The sequence below is a fragment of the Crocuta crocuta genome, unplaced genomic scaffold (genome assembly GCF_008692635.1).
Source record: "Crocuta crocuta isolate KB4526 unplaced genomic scaffold, BGI_CrCroc_1.0 scaffold217, whole genome shotgun sequence".
Lineage (NCBI taxonomy): Eukaryota > Metazoa > Chordata > Mammalia > Carnivora > Hyaenidae > Crocuta > Crocuta crocuta.
In genome coordinates, this window is record NW_027532208.1 from 7,613,514 (window position 1) to 7,626,057 (window position 12,544).

Here is a 12,544-nt window from a genome sequence, read left to right on the forward strand (position 1 = left end):
TTTAAAAAATATTAAAAAAAAAAAAACAAGTATCCCCACATTAAAGTTTAATGACTTGGAATTTAATTAACAGATATTTTAAAAAACAAATCATGAGCAATGACAAGATTAAATCAACACTAAAAGTTCAATATGAAATTATCACATCCAAACTCAGTGTAAAGACTGGGAGATGTTGTGAAAACAGCACTTTTAACCAAACAGCATCAAGGTCCAACCGGCAAATGACCGTACTTTGCAGACAGTTATCACCAAAGGTCACTGTACAGTCTCGAGGCCTACATTTAGGTATGGAATTATACACAAAGAGAACTACATACCTCTTGTCAAATTTATTCAATTTGTACCAGGGAAAAATAATTTAAAGATTTCCATATTTATCAAAATAAATCCAAAATGGAAAATCAATTTGCTACAAACTCTTTCCTCCATTCCTCTTTTAAAATCACTATGATACTGGGCTCATTTCTGAGTTTTTAGTTAAATTCCAAGTAATTAACATACAGTATAATATTTGTTTCAAGTGTATGCTATAGTGACTCAACACTTCCATAGAACATCCCGTGCTCATCCACCACAAGTGCTCTCCTTAATCCCCATCTCCCTACCCACCTCTCTTCTAGTAACCATCAGTTTGTTCTCCATAATTAAGAGTCCATTTCAGGGCGCCTGGGTGGCTTAGACGTCTGACTTCAGCTCAGGTCATGATCTCATAGTTCATGAGTTCGAGCCCCACATAGGGCTCTGTGCTGACAGCTCAGAACCTGGAGCCTGCTTCAGATTCTGTGTCTCCCTCTCTCTCTGTCCCTTCCCTGCTCGTACTCTCTCTCTCTCTCAAAATAAATAAACATTAAAAATAATAATTAAATAACATTTAAAAACCAAAAAACAAAACACAACACTCAGGAATTGGCTAAAAAGCCTGCCGTTCATTAACTGGCTGTAGCCAGAATGGCAAAGATCATCCTAGAGGCGAGTTCACGCAAACTAAACACAGGCACAGAAACAACTTGCAGGCACCAAATTTAATTTCCTGGCTGTTAATACCAGACAGGAATCACAATCAGCATCTTTTTCATTGTCCTTAAAATAAGTTAAGCACCGCTTTGTGCCACTGTCTAACAGAACAAAAGAAACCCACCAAATGAAAACAATTCTTTAGAACTCAGAAATTTACCAGAAGCCAGACTGGGTAGCCTGTGCTTTTTCTGTCTTAGGAAAGCATTTAACCCTCCTCACCGACTGCAGCTGCCAATGCTTCCACTGCCGGCTACCTAGCCTGAGTGCAGTTCCAACAACCGGCCCCAGCTTTTTCATTTCCCAGCTAATTCGCACCCAAATCCTCAAGATGCTTGGAGGTCCACGACAAGTCACTTCCGTTATGAAGGCTAACCTTAACAACAACCCCTGATAGTCATCATTTCCATGTGGCCATTAAGTCCTGCCACTTTAACAGCCTACTGTTTTCTCTAAGCTTGTTCCCTGCGGGCGGGCAGAAACTGCATTTGCACTTGACTCCTCAGAGCAGCCCAAGCACAGGGGTACCTGACTAGCATTTGGGGTTCTCAGTACGCAGACACAGGTGGCAGCCCGGCTTCCAGTCCTCTCAACCTCAATTAGGCCACAGAAATTCTTCCCCCACCTTTACCAGGAAGCCGGCACCCTGCCTCCTTATCCTAGAGAGTAAACAGCTTGCAGTCATCAATCAAGTAGATCTTAGCTGCACAACAGGTCTATTTCTTTTCCTTAAATGAGGAAACCGGAAGGTGTTCTTATCCTTCAAGCAATTTCATCTACACACAGGATACAAATGCTCAGACCCCCAAGCTAATCAGAGAACTATTGGGACAAAAAAAAATTATTAAATATCCATCATCAAATTAATCAAATTCCAGTCTTGGAATTTTTCCTCCCACTAACTCCCATAGAGGCTCACCTTTGAGGCAGGAAAGTAGCAGTTCAGGAGCAGCCACAACCTTCCCTGCTTTAAAGCAGGCTGCAAAGCAGCTCCCCATTCATCGCTGAGTGAGGGCTGTAATCTGCGCTAGTTGGGAACTAAACTACAGGCATCGGAATCTTCAACAAAGGCCCCCTCACCAGCTGTCCCCCGGCTATGGTGTTCACACAGTTCAAAACTGCACAACAGGCTTGGTTTTATTCCTAATGGTGTTTATCAAGAGAAACAGAACTATCTGCCTCTGGATTACCCCGAAGCCACTCCTTAATGTATTTGATTAAAATACGAGTGAAGATCATTATCCGCCCCACTCTGGGTATTTACCAAGCCTGACACACAATATACCTCTATTTCAAGCTGCTGCACATAGGTGAGTCCCTCCCTCCCACCTTCTTCCAGAGATGCATACGATTTGCCAAGAGAGAGGTAACGCAAACACGACCCCAAGTCAAAAACGGCAAACTACCAAAATGTTCCCCGTGCCAACTCCAAATTATCCAGGCCCNCGCCGCGCCGGGGGCGGCGTCGGGCTCCGCGGGGCCCAGGCGAGGACCAGAGGCCAGTCCGGCTCACGCCACCGCGACACAGCCTCCTCTCAGGGTCCGGCAGCCGTGGTTTCCGGGTAGAAAAAAACGCCACCGCCAACGCTGCCTTGACCTCCGACACCTGGCGTCCGACGGCGGCGCGGCTGGGACAAGATTCCTCAGTCGCGAGCGACGCGGGCCACGCCCCCTGGTTGGCCCACGTGGGGGCTTGCGTGCGAGCACGCGGGCTGTGTGCGTGCTGACGAGAGTGCGGGGCGTGCCTTTTTGTGTACGTGGTTGAACGTGGCGTTGTACGGGTGGCGTTGGGGTGAGTGTGCGTGCGTTGTGCGCTGGTGTGGGTCTGTGTGTCGGTGTGCGTTCTGTAAAGACCGTGGTGGTGTGCGCCTGCGGAGCCGTGTGCGTGTTTAGTGCTGTGTGTGATGGTCATGAGTATAGCGTGTGTGCATACGTAGGTATAGGATGTGTGTGTGTGCTCGTGTATTAACCACTGCCCGTGAAAGTATAATTTAATACACTGGCTTTGTAACGTAATTTGGAATTATCCAGCAAACTTGAAGATGTACCTTCTTTCTGGAGAATATGTTCCCCCGAGGAAACAATTGCACATCTGCACGAGTAGACATAATAAAGACTATTTATAGCACCACTATTTGTAGTCACTAATAACTGAGGAGAAGACAAACACCCATACAGTCAAACGTAAACACAGACTTCAGTATAATCGTATGCAAACAATTTCGACAGCGAAGATTATTCCGAACAGCTGACAGCAGTGAGGCTCACTCGAAGGGTATATAAATCGCTGAGGGAGCAAACCACAGAACGATACATTGCAGCATAATTCCATTATTATAAAATCCCTCAAGCACGTTAATCTAATCAGCGTGCTGTTTAGAGATGCATACATGACTAGTGGAATTCAGAAAAAACATAAGAGATGCACAAACTTCGTGTTAAGTGATAAGATAAAATGGGGGGGAGGGAGCGCACAGGGTACTTCAGGGTACCTTGAGCAAGTCACAAGCACTCTGAACCTCACGTTCTTCGTCTCTGAAGTGGGAGTGATAAAACCAGCTTATTCAAGTGGTTAAAGTCCTCCACTCTGTAAAACTGTAAAGCACTACCCAGAGATAAGTTCATCGCTTTGAGAGCTAACCATGGTAGGACCTGATTTGTCAAAGTTCCTACAGGGTCCTGACCCCTGATCAACGTATGACACACACCGATCTGATAGTATTGTTTTGAAACCCATGGGTTCAGGGAGCTTCAGAGTAGTTTTTGTCAGCTTCTCAGCATATTTGTTGCTAACAGCCAAAGGGCTCTGCAGTTGGGGCTAGTTACATAGCAGGAACATGCCTATGCTATGTGACCAGTAAAACATTCGAAACCAGCAGAGACTCAGTTTTGGGCCGCCTGCTCCGAAGTGTTCCATGCACATGTTGATGGTTCCTGTCCCAGGAGTGAAAGCGCTGAGTCTTGGCTCTTACAGAAGAAGGACAATAGAACTGGCCCTTTCCAGCCCTTACTTAACTATCACTGCTATATTGAATATTGTCTTTTTTCCCCTCTAATAAACTGTAGAGATTATAGGATCCTGCGAGTTTTCTTTAGCAACCAAAGCCTGTTAAACCATTTCAGCAGCTGGTGTCAGATGTAGGATTTACTGAAAAGCCCTGACTCATTCTCAGCTCAAAATATGGCTAATGCCATTACTAGAAAGAAAGAGGGTGATTCTGATAAAAAGGATGGAAATGAACAAGTTACTCTTGGTTTAAAGTAGCACAGACTTTGAAATAGATAGTGGTAGTAGAACATTCCAGTGAAATCTGGAACTGAAGGAATCTGGACCTCAGGGGCTAGAAAAATGGGCCAGCAGGGAACTGGAGACTGATATCAGGCTAAAAATTCAGTTCTGTGGTTGCTGCTTTGAGCATCAGCCAAATGAAAGGAAGCTCAGAATCTCCATAATATTTGATGAGTCAGCTAATTCGGTGAGACCTAGGACAGCAAGGAAGATAATTCAAGTTGGGCAAGACGACAGGGAAGGCAAAAAACTACGGAAATAAGGGGTTATTCAGTGAAGGAATGGAATAATTTTGCAGGTCATTACAGACATTGTCCTGATAATCTTTTGTTAAAATGGCTCCTGAGAATTTTAGGTGTCTCTGCTTTGAACACTTCTGACTACAGGGGAATATTTGGACTCACCAACTATTGGCTAATACCTTTGTGGGGATGGTTCATAGGGAAGCCCCTAGATTTCCAGAATGGATTAAGAGAAGGGCCCATCATGCTTATCCCGGGAAAGGCAATATCACTGCCCCTACCTTGTCAATGCACACTAAAGCTGCAAAAATATTGCAGGTGCAGGCAATATTGAACTATCCGTATAATGACAGAATCAAGCTCCCCTTACCCGGGCTACTACTGACACTGTAATTAAAGGCGTCCCGCCAGCACTGACACCATATATGACTTGGCTATTGAAACCACAGGAGAATGTAAAAGAGGCAACCTCGAATTCTTTATGCCATCTACCACCTAGAGGATTTCAAAATATTAAAAAAAAAAAAAAATCGGTGGCACGGCCACTTTGGAAAACAGACTGGCAGTTCCTCAAAAAGCGAAACAAAGAGTTAATATTTTGGCCTAGCAATTCCATGTCTAGAGACCCAAGAGAGTTAAAACAGGTCAACACAGGGGCACCTGGGTGGCTCAGTCAGTTGGGCGTCGGACTTTGGCTCAGGTCATGATCTCACATTCATGGGTTCAAGTCCCGCATCGGGCTCTGTGCTGGCAGCTCAGAGCCTGGAGCCTGCTTCAGACTCCGTATCTCCCTGTCTCTCCCCCTCTTATGCTCTGTCTCTCTCATCTCAGAAATAAATAAAACATTAAAAATTTTTTTAAAATGTCAACACAAAAATTGGTACACCAACATTTATGAGCGGCATCATAATAGTCAAAAAAAGTGGAAACAGCCCAGATGTTCATCAAGTGATGAATGACTAAACAAAATATGGTACATCCACACAATGGAACATTATTCACCTGTGAAGGGGAATGATGTACTGATACATAGTCCAACATGGATGAACATTGAAAGTATCATAATAAATGAAAGAAGCCAGTCACAAAAGGCCACATGTTGTAAGATTCCACTTGATGTGAAATGTGCAGAAGAGGCAAATCCATAGAGGAAGAAAGTGGATTCGTGGTTGCCGAAGGTGAGGGGTGGTAACTAAAGGGGAAGAGGGTTTCTTTGGGGGCCAGTAAAAACACTTGAAAAACAACTCTGTGAATACACTAAAAACCATTGAATTATACACTTTAATTGGGTGAATTATATGCTATATGAATTACATCTCAGTAAAGGTGTTTTCAAAAAGGTTAGAACTTTACAAAAGAAAGAAAATCAAAACAAGAAATGGACTAACAAGTCAACCTATAATCATGTGGGAATCTTTAGACAGCTCATTTTAAAAGTCAAAAATGGAGGAAGTTGAGAGAAAAAGTGTCACCAAAACCTTTATGAAAATCTGGGCATCCCACATCTAAGTCTCCGCAAAGCCCCTAGTATGGAAAATTCCGAGGCTTAGGGAAATTTCAGAAAGAAAAAAGGTTCCAGTGAGCCTACAACATCAGATTCTAAAATACTCAGGTTTAATACAAAGGCGATAGTTCTTTGCCCAATACCTTCAAGTTTTCCTTAAGACTGATATTATTTCAAAATTTTAAAATTATTGACATTCCTTACTGTTAAAAACAAAAAAACAAAAACAAAAACAAAAAAAAAAAAAACAAGGCCCTAATGGAGGAAGAAGACTGATAAAAAGATCAAGTTCTCTCTCTTTTAAAAAAAAAAAATTTTTTTTTACATTTATTTATTTTTGAGAGACAGAGAGAGGCAGAGCACAAGTGGGGGAGGGGCAGAGAGAGAGGGAGACACAGATCTGAAGCGGGCTCTAGGCTCTGAGCTGTCAGCACAGAGCCCGACACGGGGCTTGAACCCATGAACCACGAGATCGTGACCTGAGCCAAAGTCGGACGCTTAACCAACTGAGCCACCCAGGCATCCCCGGAAAAAGGTCAAAGTCTCTTGACCCAACTCCCAGTGGGGTTCCCAAGGCCTTTTACAATGGTGAAATGGCCAGAAGTGGAGAAGTAATTCTTCTAGATCTCCTGGGCACAGAGCACATTTAGTGTCGCCAAGGCCTGCTAACAAGCCCCATAGGGGCAATAGAATTAACCCAGGGGGGACACAAATTGAAGTCTGGTCAAAAATTGGAATATGTGATTCGTAAATTACATATGGTGATGTGTCTCCCTTACTGGCCATGTTTTGTGGTATAGAGTTTCTGTTTGGGAGGATGAGCAAGTTCTAGAAACAAGTGGTGATGATGGTTGAATGACATTGTGAATGTACTTAATACCACTGAATTGTACACACAGCTGATGACCACGTGTGAAGTCTGTGTGACCACAAGGTGCAATTGTGATGTGACTATGTCTTTGGGTTTGCATTTCACATTTGGTCACAAAATACTATAGACAAGGCCTCTGACTTATATTGCCATGAGGAATAATTATGGTAGATGTGAAAAGGTAGATTTTGTTGGAAGGGACAACATACTCAAAAGTCGATTGATTATGGTTTGATTATGCCATGTAGCACAGATAGCCATTGATCAGAGAGGAAAAGTATTGTCAAGTATGAAACATTTGTGCTCATATTATTTTTTTTAATGTTTATTTATTTTTGGGACAGAGAGAGACAGAACATGAGCGGGGGAAGGGCAGAGAGAGAGGGAGACACAGAATGGGAAGCAGGCTCCAGGCTCTGAGCTGTCAGCACAGAGCCCGATGCGGGGCTCGAACCCACAAACTGTGAGATCGTGCATGACCTGAGCAGAAGTCGGATACGTAACCGACTGAGTCACCCAGATGCCCCTGTGCTCATATTACTTATTGTTGGATAGATCAGCTCTCTGTTTAAATGAATGCCAGCCCCCCAGATGACCGCAAACATTTGGAATCTGTGTGCACATTTGGGTTTTCTATATGAACAGGGTGCCTGTTCCAAGGTGTTCTGTGCACATGCAGGTGGTTCCTGAACCAAGGCAGGGTAATAGGACCTTGCACTTGGACTTCCCAGAACCTAAAGGGAAGACAGCCTTTGGCTGTGATACATTTCCTGACTTTAATGCTGTTGCTACCTATTACCCTTTCCGGGAATAAACTGTAGATAAGTAAGCATTGCCATTCTGAGTCCTGTCATTTTGGGTCTTGAACGAGTCAATCCTGTTCGACTACCACTGACGGTACAGTTTTGCTGCACTAATAATCCCTGGGTCTCCTGGCGGGGTGCACTGAGAAGGACGTGTCACCTCTTTGGCATTCCTGTCAAAATGCGAAAACCTGAATGTAATCCTCAGGAAGTGATCAAACAAATCTGGGATGGGTGACGTTCTCCTAAAATATCGATCCCACACTCTTCAAATACATCAATGTCATGAAAACAAGAAACACATGTATACTAAATCCATGTATGCCAAATCAGCATGATGTACACTTTAAATAGCTTACAATTTTATTTGTCAACTCTACCTTAATAAACTGAGGGAAAAAGAAATGAGGCTGGGCAATTGTTCTAAATTAAAGACCACTAAAGACACATGACCACTAAAAAGCTATCCTGCATAGGAAGCTGGATTTGGAAAATTTCTGCTTAATGCATCAATGTTAAATTCCTGTGGTTACATTAAAGATTGTCCTTATTCTTAGGAGATATATATATACTATATTTAGATATATCCTAAACAGAGGTATTGAGTTATGATATCCGCACCTGAGAGGCAGAGAGAGAGAGAGAGAGAAGCAAATATGATGGAATGTTAAGTATTGAATCAAGGAGAAGGGCATACAAATGTTCATTATAGTATTCTTTTAATATTTCTGTAGATCTGACGCGTCTCAAAACCATACTTCGAAAGAAAAAATAACAATCACTGTGATACATTAGGCCAGAAGTCAGCAAACTTTTCCGTCAAAAAAAAATATGTTAAGCTTTATGAACCATATGGTCTCTGTTACAACTATTCATCTCATTCTGTGAAAGACCCAGAATGAATGGGAGTGGCTGTATTCTAATAAAATCTTATTTCCAAAAGCAAGTGCTGCGGCAGATTTGGCTGCAGGCCATCGTTTCTGCCCCCTGCTTTAGGCTGTGGCAACCTCAGGGCGATTCTGCTGCATCCTATAGTCAACTAGAAATCCTTGGCTGCTCGGGAATGGGCAGCATCTGTTAAAATGTAAACCAAATATTATAGTTTGAAATGCTATTATCCTAATCTCCCAATAACTGATGACCTAACAGCCAGAGCCCACTGAAAACATCCTCTCCTCTTTTTCATCTTGTCCCTAATAAAAATGCTTCAAATCTCAGGGTGCCTGGGTGTCTCAGTCAGTTAAGCGACTGACTCTTGATTTCGGCTCAGGTCATGATCTCATGGTTTGTGGGATCCAGCGCTACAGCGGGCTCTGAGCTGTCAGCGCAGACAGTGCAGAGCCTGCTTGGGATTCTCTCTCTCCCTTTCAGTGTGTCCCTCTCCCACTCACACACTCCCTCTCTGTCTCTCAAAATAAAGGCATTTAAAAAAAATTTTTTTTAACGTTTACTTATTTTTGAGAGACAGAGAGGGAGTGTGTGAGTGGGAGAGGGACACACTGAAAGGGAGAGAGAGAATCCCAAGCAGGCTCTGCACTGTCTGCGCTGACAGCTCAGAGCCCGCTGTAGCGCTGGATCCCACAAACCATGAGATCATGACCTGAGCCAAAGTCGGCCACCCAACCGACTGAGCCACCCAGGCGCCCCTACATTTTAAAAAAGAGAGAAATGGGAACTCTGTGGGAATGTAAAATGGTGCAGCCACAAGGGAAAATAGTATGGCATTTTCTCAAAATATTAAAAATAGAACTATGGAACTACCATATGATCCAGCACTTCTGGGCATATTATCCAAAAGAATTAGAAGTCAGGATCTTAAAGAGATCTGCACCCCTGTGTTCAGTGTAGCATTGTTCACAATCGCTAAGACATGGAAATAATCTAAATGGCCATCAATGGATGAATGCATAAAGAAAATGTGTACACATACAGTGGAATGCCACTTGGCCAAAAAATAAATAAATAAGGAAATTCTGCAAAATGGGATAACATGGATGGATCTTAGGACATAAGGCATGATTCCACTTAACATGAAGTATCTAAAATAGCCAATTTCATAACATCAAAGATTGGGATGGTGGTTACCAGAGGCTGGTGGGGGGGGAGGGGAGGGGTTGCTGTACTGTTATTAATCAATAGTCCAAAAATTTCAGTTAAGGTTCTAGATATCTACTGTACAGCATTGTATTTAGAGTCAGCAATAACATACACTTAAACATCTGTGAAGGGATAGACTTTATGTTAAGTGTCGTTACCAGACTAAAAAGTAAAAGAAATGAAAAGAGTGGGGGCCCTGGAGCTAGTCTGCCAGGTTTCAATCCTGGCTCCACACTTCAGCTCTGTGATCTCAGGCAACACGCTGGCATCTCCATGCACCAGTTTCCTCTCTGTGCTTCGGGATAATAAGCACAACCGACCTGCAGGCTACTTGAGAAGATTAAATAAGTTCTTCCATGTGAGGCCCTTAGCACAGTGCCTGGCATGTGTCAAGCACTAATTAATGCTACCTATTATTATTCCTGCTAAATTAGGTTTGTTAGACACAGTCAAGAGGTAATACATTTTAAATGCTCACTTAGCATGGATCTGGTATATAAGGGTAAATAGTATGTAAGATGTCACAATTATGCAGTGAAACATGCATTTGTTGCCTGTCACTTTCATTGTATCTTACACTCAGCTAAGTCTTCAGCTATTTAACTTTTCATGTTTTTGCACCTTCCCATTTCTCCTGGACTATAAATAACCTGAAGGCAGAGTCCAGGACGTGTGGATTTTTGCAGCCCCTCCAGCACTATTCTGCATATGTAGTCTGGGCTAGAATATATACAGGGCATAGTGTTAATATGGTTTTAAAAGAAAGAAACTTGGGACGCCTGGGTGGCTCAGTCGGTTAAGTGTCCAACTTTGGGTTGGGTCATGATCTCATGGTTCATGGGTTCCAGCCCCACAGTGGGCTCTGTGCTGACAGCTCAGAGACTGGGGCCTGCTTCAGATTCTGTGTCTCCTTCTCTCTCTGCTCCTCCCCTGCTCATGTTCCGTCTTTTGCTGTTTCTCACAAATAAGTCTTGAAAAAAAATTTTAAAGGAAGAAACTTGAGTAGACCATCTAATCCAGCACACTAGTGATTGACTTATCTAAACCCTTTTATTTTATTTTTTAATATATATATTTTAAAGTTTATTCCTTTTGAGAGAGACGGAGACAGTGCTGGGGGTGGCGGCTGGAGGGGGGGAGGGGTGTCAGAGACAGGTGGAGAGACAGAATCCCAAGCAGGCTTCATGCTGTCAAGGCCGAGCCTGACACAGGGCTTGAACCCAAGAAGCTCCAAGATCCTGACCTGAGCTAAACCCAAGTTGGGCATTCAACCAACTGAGCCACCCAGGCGTCCTTCATCTAAACACTTTTAAAAAGACAGAGCTTTCTCGGGCACCTGGGTAGCTCAGTCCATTGGCATTGGACTTCAGCTCAGGTCATGATCTCCCCTCACGGGTTCAAGCCCCCCATCAGGGTCTGTGCTGAGAGCCTGGAGCCTGCCTCAGATTCTGTGTCTCCCTCTCTCTCTGCTCACGCTCTCTCTCTCTCTCTCAAAATAAATAAACGTTTAAAAATTATTTAAAAAAAAAGAGCTTTCGGAATGAACCGCTATCACTTATGAAATGATAAGAGAAAGTCTTCAGTTGAAGCTGTGACCATGTCCATCCACCCCTCTGACTTTTCAAATCAGGAGGAAATGACCAGACTCCTCCCCCTCCCAGACTCACAGCAGGTGTCACCAAAATTTCAGGTCAATTCTGACTGTGGACTCAGCACTCAGGCGCAATGCCTCCATGTGTAAGAATGCTTACCATGCTTCCAGCTGTCACCCCAAGTCCAAGAAACTAGATTTCTTTCAGCGTCATCGACTTTTTATTAAGGGAGTAGCACTCTTCTTCTGGCAGTGAAACCATTTGGCGGGTGTGTACTTCCCTAGAGGGAATTTAAACCAGACACCTGGCCCTGCAGACAACTCATTATTCTTTTAAGGAGGAGGGGGTCTCAGAACCTTCCAGCAGGATGATCCTACCCCAGAGGTGGCATTCTATATTGGTAACCACAGAGGGGTTGCCTGGGAAACCCCATTTAGAGATCAACTGTGTCACTTTTAAAACACACTTCTCCCTTTAAGAGCATGATTACAATTCTGTGTTGTGTGGCGGTTTGGAGAGCACTGGTTTTCACACTCTTAGAATACATTTTTCATTTTTCTGATTATAAAACAACCATGGTACTATATAAGGAAAAGTTAGGAAATATTAAAAAGGAAATGAAAACCATCTGTAATAACCAAACCCAATTGTAACTACTGTTAAGATTTTGCTGTATTTCTGGAGCACCTGGGTGGCTCCATCGGTTAAGTGCTGGACTCTTGGTTTCACCTCAGTTCATGATCTCGTGGTTCGTGAGTTCAAGCCTCCAGTCGGACTCTGTGCTGACAGCGAGGAGCCGGCTTGAGATTCTCTGTCTCCCTCTCTCTCTGCTCCTCCCCTGCTTGTATGCACTTGCTCTCTCTCTCTCTCTCTCTCAAAATAAGTAAATAAACTTAAAAAAAGAAAGAGGAAAGATTTTGCTGTATTTCTTTTTTTCTAGCATTGCATGGAATTTTAAAACAAATTTGGAACTATGCTTCACATCATGCTAGGACAGCTTTTCTACATAATTATTACTTGATTTAAACATCCCCCTCTACACAATTTAAACACTGAAAAAGTTTAACTTCTGTAGTCCATATTTGTAATGTAAATTTTTATTGTGTTTCTTATTATTTTTTTAGCATAG

The 12,544-nt window shown here is 43.1% G+C and overlaps 1 protein-coding gene across 1 annotated transcript in view; it reads right to left on the reverse strand.

The window, feature by feature from the left end:
• The window catches only part of TMEM248 (transmembrane protein 248), a 32,523-nt gene extending 30,080 nt beyond the window's left edge, over positions 1–2,443 (reverse strand). The window contains exon 1 of the mRNA XM_077777834.1: positions 2,424–2,443. The gene's annotated coding sequence lies outside the window, so the exon portion shown is untranslated. The remainder of the gene's footprint in view (positions 1–2,423) is intronic.
• Positions 2,444–12,544: the final 10,101 nt, after the last annotated feature.